The sequence below is a fragment of the Vigna umbellata genome, chromosome 5, assembly GCF_029865625.1.
Source record: "Vigna umbellata cultivar VRB3 chromosome 5, Vumbellata_1.0, whole genome shotgun sequence".
Taxonomy (NCBI): domain Eukaryota; kingdom Viridiplantae; phylum Streptophyta; class Magnoliopsida; order Fabales; family Fabaceae; genus Vigna; species Vigna umbellata.
The window spans coordinates 40,870,724-40,883,066 of record NC_142169.1 but is presented as its reverse complement, the minus strand read 5'-3'; the positions used below and the strand labels follow the sequence as shown (position 1 = coordinate 40,883,066).

At 37.7% G+C, this 12,343-nt stretch overlaps 1 pseudogene; it reads left to right on the top strand.

Annotated features, from left to right (window-relative positions):
• The first annotated feature begins 3,047 nt into the window (after nucleotides 1–3,047).
• LOC148198356 (uncharacterized) lies at nucleotides 3,048–4,201 on the top strand (annotated as a pseudogene).
• The last annotated feature ends 8,142 nt before the right edge of the window (nucleotides 4,202–12,343 follow it).

Here is a 12,343-nt window from a genome sequence, read left to right as displayed (position 1 = left end):
GTGATTCACAAGCTTTGTGAACAAATGCAGGATATTATGATTGTGATTGTGAAATTAAGCAGGATGTGTATGTCAAAAATGAATGAGCTTATATGTGAGGTTTTGAGCTCCAGAGTTGTTATTGATTGAATGCTATTACTTTGGAAACATGAATGATTTTGCCCAGGTTTTCTATAATTGAATTAATTTCTTGTTTTGCATCATATGATCAAGGCCGTTTGTTGGAACCCTTTTTATTGGCCAAATTCATAAAGTTAGCCCACTAAAAGAGAAAACTTTGTGTTCTATCCTTTGAACCCTTAGCCTTGAACATACACTGAAACCCTTGATTGAAAATCTTTACCTTGAGTTAAGTAGAAGATCTTGTGTGGTATTGTTAAATGTTCAAGTTTGGGGTTGTTGGGAAAACATGAAAAAGGAAAAGCATTGAGCTACGAGCTAAAAAGTAAGAATATGCAAAGAAGAAGAAAAAAAAAAGAAAAGAAAAGAAAAAGAAGCAAAGCTCAATGCAAATGCAAAAGAAAGTTGGGAATGAATAAGAATAATTGTGTTGTTATGATTCTCTTAACTCAAGGATTTTGTGATCCAGAAAAACCAATTTTCTTGTTAGCCCAGCCACATTATAAGCCATTGAAAAGTCCTTGTGATGATGCATGCTTGTGAATGTTTTTGATTGTGGTAAAATGAAAGGCAAAGTTGATTCATGTGACATTGTGATAGTAGAGTGAATGAGTGATTACCTCGTATACACTTGTGTGTTGAGTGAAACACTTTACCTAGTGAGGAAATATTCCATGAACACATGAACATCCGTGCTTAATTGATTGATCATTCATTAAAAATAGCATTTGTTGGAATTTAAATGACTTTGTGAACACTAAAGCATGTGCACATCTTGATTGAACTCTTGGTCATAAGTTTGATTGAAGTCTTTACTTATCTTGAAAAGAAGATTTTTGAATGAGTGAACCATCATATGAATTGGCAGAAGATTGAGTTACATCTTATTTGCTTGAGGACAAGCAAAGTTTTAAGTTTGGGGTTGTGATAACGGTTGAAAAACCGTTATTTTTATGCTTAAAATTGATACCAAAAGCAACCTTTAAGACTTAGAAACTAGCTTGAACTCATATTTTTGCTTTAGTTTTGTGAATAAGAGAGTTGAAAGTGAATTTAATGGTTTTTTGCAAGATTCCCTTGATTTTGTAGGCCAATTGAATGATTTGAAAGAAGAATTGAAGTACCGAAAGATTGGAGTGCTGAAAAGTCAACCAGAAACCAGAAAACTCAATCAGTCAACCAGAAAAGTCAACCAGTCAACCAGAATACGGAAAAAGTCAACCATACGAGTTTTGGGCCAGTTTTCTGCGATTTTATGATCTGTTTGGGCCTGGACCCGTTTTCTATTATTTTTATGTCCTATTTAAAGACCTAGAACTCTGTATGTTTGTTGGGGAATCAATGTAATCTTTTGAAGCTCTCATATATGGAATCTGTTTTTACATCTTTTAATTAAGACTTATGGTTTCTTTCATCATTAGTTAGGGTTTTTCCTCTTTGCTTAATGCTTGCTTTGTTTAACTCATTCGATGCATGATTATTGATTTTGTCGATACGGGAACGTACGGGGAAGTCTAGATCCGGGGAATCTCTCCCAATATTATATTGGTTGTCGTTAAGCTCCTGCACTTGATGAACTAATTATTAGGAATGCTAGGAATTGTATGAACTCGTAATTAGGGAGAAGCCTTCTTGAATGGTACTTTAGAGAGTGGCATTAACAATGATGATTTGAATGTTGAATTCCTAAAATATATGAGAGTGGATAAGATGAAATTGACCCCCAACAACATATTCATATATATATTTCATTGAAAGTGCTTGTCTTTTGCTTTTGCCATTGATCAAAACCTCATGCATACATGTTTATTTTCTGTTTTGCATATTAAACTTCAATTATTTCGTTCTTAAGTCTTAGCTAATCAACAAACCACATAACTAAACTATGCCGTGAGTCCTTTGGGAGAACGATACTTGGTCTTACCAAGTTTATTACTTGAACGATTCGGTCATACTTGCCGATTGTAAAACAAGTTTGTGACATCATATTTTGGTGATCATAAATTTGTCCATCAGGAGGCAATGCTAAGTTATGGTTGAACTCTTTTCCAAAGGATAGTTTTACAGAGTGGGAAGCTGTGGTTGCTAAGTTTTTAAATAAGTAGTTCCCAAAATCTAAAGTCAACAAAGGGAAGCAAGAGATATATTCTTTCAGACAAGGCATGGAGGAGACATTAGGTCAAGCATGGGATCGGAATAAAAGCTTGTTGAGAAAGACTCCCATGCATGGCTTTGATGAAGCAGTAGTAGTCCTACTTTTCCTTTGAGGTCTTTGTTCACAAACCAAGTTGATGTTAGATGCCTCAGCTGGAGATAATATTAAATGGAAGACTCCAGAGGAAGCAACTGAGTTGATAGAGAATATGGCTACTAATGATAATGAGCTACACAGTGAAAGAGGAACTCCAATTCAATAGAAAGGGGTTCTACAATTGCAATCCAATGATGCCTTGCTCGCTCAGAATAAAATCATAACTCAACAGTTGAAGAATTTAACAAAGACACTTGCACAATAGCCAAAGGAGCTAAAGGGAGTTGCCCAGGTTCAACAACTTTGTGAACTATGTGGTGGTGACCATATGAATGGTCAATGCGCTTTTCCAGTAGAGGCTTTGGAAGATGTAAATATCATGTCCAATCAATTTCCATACCGCCAAGGTAATTACAACCAAGGGTGGAAACATCACCCAAGCATGGGTCAAGGTCAAGGACAAGCTGGACAAGCTGGACAATTAGGGCAATCCAATAGGCCACAACAGCAACCATCATTATGGCAACAAGTGTCTACACTCAATGAAAGATCAACAAAGTTGGAAGAAACTCTTCAACAATTTATGCAGGTAACTATGTTCAACCAGAAGAGCACTGAAGAGGCCTTTAGAAACTTGGAGATGCAAGTCAGCCAAATAGCTAAGAAGTTGGAAGATATGCCTGATAAGAATTTTGGGGCTAATACTGAGGTTAACCCTAAGGAAGCGTGTAAAGTTTTAGTGAGTGTGAATGTTAAAAGAGTTGAGTTAGAGAGAAAAGAAAGAAAAGAAGAGAGAAAAGGAGAGGATGAGAGAAAAGAGAAAGAAGAGAAGAGAGAAGAGAAAAAAATTGAAAAAATTCTTCCTTATCCAAAAGATTGTGAGAGAATAGAGAAAGAGAGACAATATGGGCATTGTAAAGATATCTTCAATCAAGTGGATGTTGATCTACTTGTGAATGAAGCATGGCAACAATTTTCAGCTCAGGTAAATCATATGAAGCAAATCTCCAAAAGAAAAAGATATATAGATGATGAGATTAATGAGTGGAAAGCTGTAAAGAAGAAACTACTTCCTCCAAAAGTGAAAGATCCAGGAAGTTTTACCATTCCTTGCGTCATAGGGAAGGAAAAGATAAGGAAAGCCCCACTTGATTTAGGGTCAAGTATCAATTTGATGCCTTTATCTATACTTGAGCGAATTGGAGATCTTAAAGTTAAGCCAACAGAGATGACTTTGCTAATAGCGGATGGATCTTCAAAGAAGCCTTATGGTGTAGTGGAAGATGTTATGGTTTGTGTAGGAAAACTACAATTCTTGGTGGACTTCGTGGTGATGGAGATGGAGCATGAAAGGATTCCTGTTATTCTTGGAACACCGTTTATGAAAACGGCCAAGGTCATCGTTGATGTAGATGAAGGAATGATAGTGCTTCAGGATCAAGAAGAAAGGGTGGTTGTTGACGTCTTCAAAGAAGAGCAGCAGATGACGAGGCTAGTCATAAAGCTACATGCCAAGATGTACCCATGACTAGCTCTAAAGATGCAAAGTCGGACTTCAAAGGTAAAAATTGTTTCTTGTCACAGGATAGGGAAGAAGAAAAAGATGGCAAAGGAAGTACGGTTCATGATGACTTGATGCAAGCACAACTCAAACTTGGTAAACATGTAAGATTCAAGAACAAGTTGTGGGTTGTAAAAGATTATAAAGAGAATGGAGTGATAGAGATAGAATCTCCATATTCGAGAAGAGTCAAAGTGGTGGACCGAAAGTAGTTGATGAGTTGGTGTGATGAGAAAAATAGGAACGTCAACATGGAAGATGGAACTTGAACTTTACTGGGTCAAGCTAGTGACGTTAAAAGAGCGCTTGCTGGGAGGCATCCTAGTGATTTAAAAACATTGGTTTCTTTAGTTTTTTATTTTTGGTTAATGTAATTTTATAAATGATGGAAGCTACTCCAGGATATGCAGAAGAAGCTCCAAAACTCAGAGAAGTGGCAGCGGATTGAATGAATTCAGTGGAGTTCTGGATGCACGTAAGGTGTTTGATAATATGCTGGAGGTGTTTGAGTGGTTGTGTTTGGTAGAGTTCTAGCTCAGTAGGCTTTCCAAAGGGGAAAGAAGCTAGAGGAGGTGCAAGATAACAATGCACAAGGTTGAACTTGAGAGTAAAAGCTGAAAATTGGCAGCATTTCTTTACTACAAATCAAGTTGAGTTTACAAATGATGAAGCTCTCTTTTATAGGAGAAGATGAGCTTGGAAGCGTGCAAGGAAAGCTACTGAATTATGCTAATTACATGTGCTGAAGACTAATGAACGTGAGTTGCATTTTTCACGTGGGAAACATGGAGAATGTGCTACAAATGAAGATGGCTCACGGTGTGGCTTGTGTTCCACGTGAAAAACAAGTAAAGTGTGCTTCAAAGTAAAGAAGAGTCATGGCTGAATGTGTTGCACATGGAAAGTGTGGAAAACATGCTTCATGGCTGGTTGCAACATACATTCCTTCTTGCTTCCTTTGTTTCCTCTTTGCTTGGCAACTCTCCTAGGAACTTTCCAACCTTTATTGTCCTACAAACAATGTAAATGGAATTAGTTAAAGAGAACATGCTAAGACTTAGAAAGAAAAGATTAAGTCCTTTATTCAACTTCCCTTTCTTGGTCTTAGAGTAAAGTTGATATTTCTTTGGATGGGAAGTCCCTAAAGGGGTTGCCATCAATAAACTTTGGACATTTTTGTATGTTGAGACTTTTGGGTATAGCATCTACTGTTGGATGCTAGGTGGTTAAGTTCTAGGTTTGTTACACCTATTGATGGGTATTGGTAAGAAAGGTTTGCACCTACTGATGGGTGTTGGTGGATTTTGGGTCAGGCTCGTAACGTTAAACAAGCGCTACCTGGGAGGCAACCCAGTTGATTGACTGTTTGAGTGAGGTAAGAGATTGAATGCTTGGAGTGAGTAAGAAGGATGAGTATAGGACACCTAGGGCAAGCTAGGAAGAAGGAGAGCAAGTCACGCAAATGCCACTCAGTGGTAATTTTCGCTGAGCGGTAACACTGCAGACTTAGGGTTTAACTGTTTGGTCCATTTGGGCTCAGCGGGAGTAGGGCCCATTAGGTTATTTTTAAATCCTAGGGTGCGGTTTTGCTTCTATTTTCACATCTACCTTTTCACACACACTCTCAAGCATTTTTCTAAGAGTTCTCTCCACTTTTCCCTCTTCCCCTTTTACAAAATCTCTCTTTCACTCACTTTCTCACTAGGGTTCCATCCAAGTTTGGGGTTTAGTGAGAGCAATGGAATTGGGGGTTGTTTTCTTCAAATTCCTAAAGCATGTTTCATTCATCTAGCATCTCCACCCAAGTAAGTTCAAGCAATTTTAATTTTAGGGTTCTTGAAAGCATGAATTGATATGAACATAGTAGTTTAAGCATGATTCTGTAGGGATTTTGATTTTTATGCATGATTTGATGAATTAATTGTTGTTTGAACCGTTTAAAATGCTTGATTTGGGTCTTGAACTAAGAAGATTGCATGTGGGTGGAGAATAGGACATTCAAAAAGAAGTTTTGAAAAATCTACAGAATCGCCGCTCAGCGGAAATTTCCCCTGAGCGCGATTCTGGAAGATGATGAAGGTGAGTATGATGAGGACGCATTTGAAGATGTTGAGAATGATGAAGAGGAGGAAGACACAGATGACAGCACAGGCTGATGAGGAGCTGAGATAGCATTTACTGATGGATGCTATCAACACTGGAGCAGGATCTTTTCTATCTTTTGTTCTAAATCTGTTGAACTTATTTTCTTTGGTTTTTAGAATAGGGTTTGATGTACTCAATTTGAAACTTTGTCTGTTATGATGGTTTGCTTGTGACTTTTGTGTGATAAGTAATGCTTGATGATGCTTTGATATTGATTGATGTTGAGAGTGTGCACATTATATGCTGAGATACATGTGGTTCACGAGCTTTGTGAACAAATGCATGATGTTGTGATTGTGATTATGATGCTACGCAGGATGTGTATGTGGAATGGTTAAATGAGCCTATATGTGAGGTTTTGAGATCCAGAGTTTTGACTGAATGCTATTACATTGAAAGCATGAATGATTTTTGCCCAGGTTTTCTATGATTGAATCACTTGCTTGTATGTGTCATTTTATCAAGGCCATTTGTTGGTAACCCTTTTTAGCCTAAATACATGATTCTAGCCCATTAAAAGAGAACACTATGTGTTCTATCCTTTGAACCTTTAGCCTTGAACAAGATGTGAAAACCCTTTTCAAAAGAGCTTTACCTTGAGTTGAGTTGAAGATGTATTGTGGTATTGATAATTGTTCAAGTTTAGGGTTGTTGGGAAGTTTAGAAAGGGAAAATAACAAGCATTGAGCCATGAGCTAAGCATGTGAAAATCAAAAGAAAAAGGTAGAAAAGGAAGAAAAAGAGAAAGGCTCAATGCAAAAGGAAGTTGGGAAGAAGGAAGAATGGTTTTATTTAGATGATTCACTTGACTCAAGGATTTTGTGATCTAGAAAAACCAATTTTCTTGTTAGCCCAACCACATTATAAGCCATAGAAAAGTCCTTGTGATGACACTTACTTGTGAATGTGTTTGACTGTGGTTAAATGAAAGGCAAAAGTTAATTCATGTGACATTGTGATAGTAGAGTGAATGAGTGATCTCTTATACACTTGTGTGTTTGAGTGAAACTATTTTTCTAGTGAGAACAAATTCCATGAGCACATAATTTCATCTTTGCTTAGCTGATTGCTCATTCATGAGAATAGTATTTGTTTGAGTTTATGGAATTATGTGAACACTAAAAAGCATGTGTGCATCTTAACTAAATTCTTTGTGATGAGCTGATTTGAGTATTCACTTGTTTTGAGAAAAGAAGTTTTTGTGGTGAACCATTGTATGGATTGGTGGAAGATTAAGTCACATCTTGTTTGCTTGAGGACAAGCAAAGTTATAAGTTTCACTAGTAAAAAAACCTAGATTTGAAATCGCACAATAAGCTTCGGTTGAGGCGGAACCGAAATCTATAAGAAAGCGGTGGCATTTTCCTTGTTTAGGTTAACTTTTCTGACCCGGTTTAAGGGGAATGATGACAAATTTATGAACACCGAAAAACGGCGCCACAAACTTGTTTAACAATCGGCAAGTGTGACCGAATCGTATCAAGTAATAAAACTCGGTAAGACCAAGTATCGTTCTCCCAAAGGACTCACGGCCTAGTTTAGCTATGTGATTTGTTGATTACTTAAGACTTAAGAACAAATTGATTATAGGTTTTAATGAAAAAGACAATAACTAAACATGTATGCATGAAGTTGATCAATGGAAAAGAACAAAACAAACACTTCAATGAATTATATGGATGAGTATGTTGTTGGGGTTATCAATTTCATCTTATCCACTCTCATATATTTTCAGGAATTCATCATTCTTAACATCAATGCTAATGCCACTCTCTAAATTACCTTGCAAGAAGGCCTATCCCTAATTACGAGTTCATACAATTCCTAGCATTCCTAGTAATTAGTTCTTAAAGTGCAGGAGCTTAAAGGCAACCAATATGCTATTGGGAGAAATTCCCCGGATCTAGACTTCCCCGTACGTTCCCGTATCGACAAAATCAATAATCATGGCAATGAATGAGTTAAACAAAGCAAGAAATAAGCAAAGAGGAAAAACCCTAGCCAAAGATGAAAGAAAGCATATATCTTAATATAAGACATTAAATCAAATTCCATATATGAGAGTTTCACAAGACTACATTGATTCCCCAACACCAATACAAGGTTTAGTTCACCATATTCATGGTGAAACTAGATGAACAATAATGAAAGAATGAAAGATAAAACCCTAGAAAGGTGAAGCGGTAGCATGAGCATCCAAAATCCTCCTTCAAAGGGGTGGAAAAGAGAGTGTTTGCTTCGTCTCTCCAAAGATACAAACCCTAGGACGTCCTAAAGCTTATATACTATTCTAAAATTACAGAAAATTAGGCCCAAGCCCAAAAATAGTGCCGCTCAGCGGTAAACTACCGCTCAGCGATAAGTGCGTGAGTTGTTTTCTTCCCCTCAGCGGCCAAATCACCCCTCAGCGGATCCAACGTGACTGTCTGAGTGCCGCTCAGCGGTAAACTGCCGTTGAGCGGCAGTTGCGGCTTCTCCTTTTGCACTTTTTGATGACTTTTCTGATTCCATCTCTATCCTTCTTCACTTCTTTCACCAAATTCACCTTAAAACCTGCACAAAAACATTGAAATCAAGCATAAACCGGTCCAACTCTCTTATTTCTAAAAATATGACCAAAAGCATGATTTCAATCTAGTTTCTAAGTGTTAAAGATTGCTTTTAGTATCAATTTTAAGCATGAAAATAACAGTTTTTCAACTGTTATCACAACCCCAAACTTAGAACTTTGCTTGTCCTCAAGCAAACAAGATGTAACTCAATCTTCTACCAATCCTTATAATGGTTCACTCATTCAAAAATCCTCTTTTCAAGGTAAGTAAAACTTCAATCAAACTCATGACAAAGATTTCAATCAAGATGTACACATGCTTTGGTGTTCACAAAGTCACTTAATATCCAACAAATGCTATTTTTCATGAATGATCAATCAACTAAACATGGATGTTCATGTGCTCAATGCATATTTCCTCACTAGGTAAAGTGTTTCACTCAAACACAAGTGTATAAGAGGTAATCACTCATTCACTCTACTATCACAATGTCACATGAATCGTCTTTGCCTTTCATTTAACCACAATCAAATAAATTCACAAGCATGCATCATCACAAGGACTTTTTCAATGGCTTATAATGTGGCTGGGTTAACAAGAAAATTGGTTTTTCTGGATCACAAAACCCTTGAGTTAAGAGAATCATATCAACACAATCATTCTTATTTTTCCCAACTTTCCTTTGCATTGAGCTTTGCTTTTTCTTTTCTTTTCTTTTCTTTCTCTTTCACATTCTTATTCTTAGCTCTTAGCTCAATGCTTTCAATTTCCCTTTCTATTTTCCAACAACCCCAAACTTGAACATTTATCAATACCACAAAATATTTTCTACTTAACTCAAGGTAAAGCTTTTCAACAAGGGTTTTCAAATCATGTTCAAGGCTAGAGGTTCAAAGGATATAACACATAGTGTTCTCTTTTAGTGGGCTCAATTTATGAATTTGGCTAATAGAAGGGTTATCAACAAATGGCCTTGATCATATGATGCAAACAAGCAAGTAATTCAATCATAGAAAACCTGGGCAAAGTCATTCATGCTTCCAAAGGAATAGCATTCAATCACAAAAACTCTGGAGCTCAAAACCTCACATATCAGCTCATTCATATTTGACATAAACATCTTGCTTAATATCACAATCACAATCACAACATCATGCATTTGTTCACAAAGCTTGTGAATCACCTGTACAAGCATGTAATGTGCACATTCTCAACATCAATCAATATCAAAGCATCATCAGGCATTACTTATCAAACAATCACAATTATAAGCAAACCATCATAACAGACAAAGTTTCCAATTGAGTACATCAAACCCTATTCTAAAACAAAGGTAAATAAGTTCAGAACACAAAACCAAATAAAGCATAAGTCCTGCTCTAATTATGATAGCATTCATCAGTAAATGCTATCTCAGCTCCTCATCAATATGAGCTGTCATCTGTATCCTCCTCTTCTTCCTCATCTTCCGCATCCTCAAATGCATCATCATCATCAGCTTCATCATCTTCCTCCATCTCCATAGCTGAAGCTTCAGCTGCTTCAGCTCTGCCTCCTTGTACCTGCTCTTCTGGCCAAGCTACCACATTATGAAATTCCTCCATAGTCCACCTGTATACTGGAGGTGTATCATACATTCCGACAATCATCTCTGCAGTAGCTACCTGCCCTCTGTGGATAGACTGTAACTGTGCACCTATAAGAGACATGTACATGTCCCTCATTGGAATGGTTCTGCTTCATGTGTCTCAGCAGATGCCCTACTCTGTGCTTGCCCTCTTTCTCTACGAGTACGGCGTGGTGGAACTGGTTGAGCTGCTTCATCGCCTCCACAATATTGTCTATAATAAGCCTCATCAATTGCTTTCCTTGGCCTTTCAAAAGGTGGAGATGAAGTATCCACCCCAGCTATCTTGCAGAGGTGTGTGATTAAGGATGGATGTCCTAAGGGTGCTTTGTTATTTGTTGTGTTAGCACACACCCTTATCTCATCAGCTATTACCTGTCCAATATTGACATTCAAGTTCCTGATTGCACAATAAAGGAGGAGTGCCCTGCTAAGAGTAATGTCTGACACATGAGAACATGGCTGAATGTTGGCATGAGAAAATGCCATCCAATACTTTGCAAGAGGAGTCAAGTCAGTTCTCCTAATGTTTACCACATCGCCAGTTCTATTCCTTTGAAAATGTCCTCCAGGCACACATAAAACTCTCTCTACATCCTCAAAATCAGCTCCTTCTTCCATACAGAGAGCAAACTGGCACTGCTCACCAGCCCACACAATATCCAAGAAGTTGTTGATGGAATCAGGATCATACCTGATAGCATGGCCTCTGACATAGCCCAAGTAATTCTCAGCTGGATAATCACCAATCTTTCTTGCATTAGTGTAGAATTCTTTTACCACAGCTATATTAGCAGGTGAAGGGTAGGTGGCTAGCTTTCCCCAATCATTCCCTAACAATTCCTCTCCAAATTGAGGAGCAAAGTTAGGTATCATTCCCACCTTTCTCTCCATCAGTAACCTCCTATCTTGGACCACCTTGAAGTGCTTCTCATGTTTACGAGATAGGAACCTACTAGAATGGAGTTGTTCTGGTTCCTTTTCTTTTCTTTTGGATGCCATGGTCTTAAATCTTTTGCCTGAAGAGGATGCCATTCGTACATCAAACACAGATACCAAACCATAAAACATGTTGTTAATCATTAGTAAAAACACAGAAAACACCTAATTTCGAGGCTAAACCACCGCTGAGGTTCAAAATCACCCCTCAGCGTTACCAGTGCAACAATCCAAATCACGACCCAGCAAAAACAACTTGTCTATCAGAACCGCTGAGCGGTAACTCTACAGATTTTTGAAAAATTCATTTTTATTTTCCCTAACTCCACCCATATGCAATTCTCAGTCTTTCAGATCAAAATCATTCAAGTTAATCGGTTCAAACTTCAATTAAATCATCAAATCATGCAAAGAAATCAAAACCCCTAAAGATTCATGGTTTAACAATCAAATTCAAATTCAAGAACCCTAGAATGAAAAAAAATGCTTGACTTACTTAGGTGGAGATGCTAGATGAACTGAGAATGCTTTCAAGCTATGATGCTCTCTCTTCCTACCCCAAACTTAGATGGAATTAGTGATAAAATGAGTGAAAGAGAGATTTTCTCAAGAAGGATGAGGGAAAAGTTGTAGAGAACCTTTGAAAAAGTATGTAGGAGTGTGTGTGCAAAGAAAAATCTGGAAAGAGACACTAATGCGCAGCTTAGGGTATAAAATTACCCTAATGGGCTCGGGTCCCGCTTAGGGGCAACCTAAGCCCAGTCTACGACACTACCGCTCAGCGGCACTTTCGGGAAGTGCTCTTCTTCTTCCTAGTTTAACCTAGGTGCCTCCTACCCATGCCTCTCACTTACTTCATGCAATATTATGCTCAGATTAATCATGCAAAATCCTATTATGCAACTACAGCAGAACAAACAAAAATATAGTCAATCAACTGGGTTGCCTCCCAGGTAGCGCTTGTTTAACGTCACGAGCCTGACCCAACATCCACCAGCACCCATCAGTAAGTGCAAAATTTTCTTACCAACACCCATCAGTAGGTGTAACAAACCTAGTATCCTTCAGTGGATACTTAACAAACCTAGCATCTTTCAGTAGATGTTATATCCCAACAAAATATTTACAGAAATAATGTCCAAAAGTTC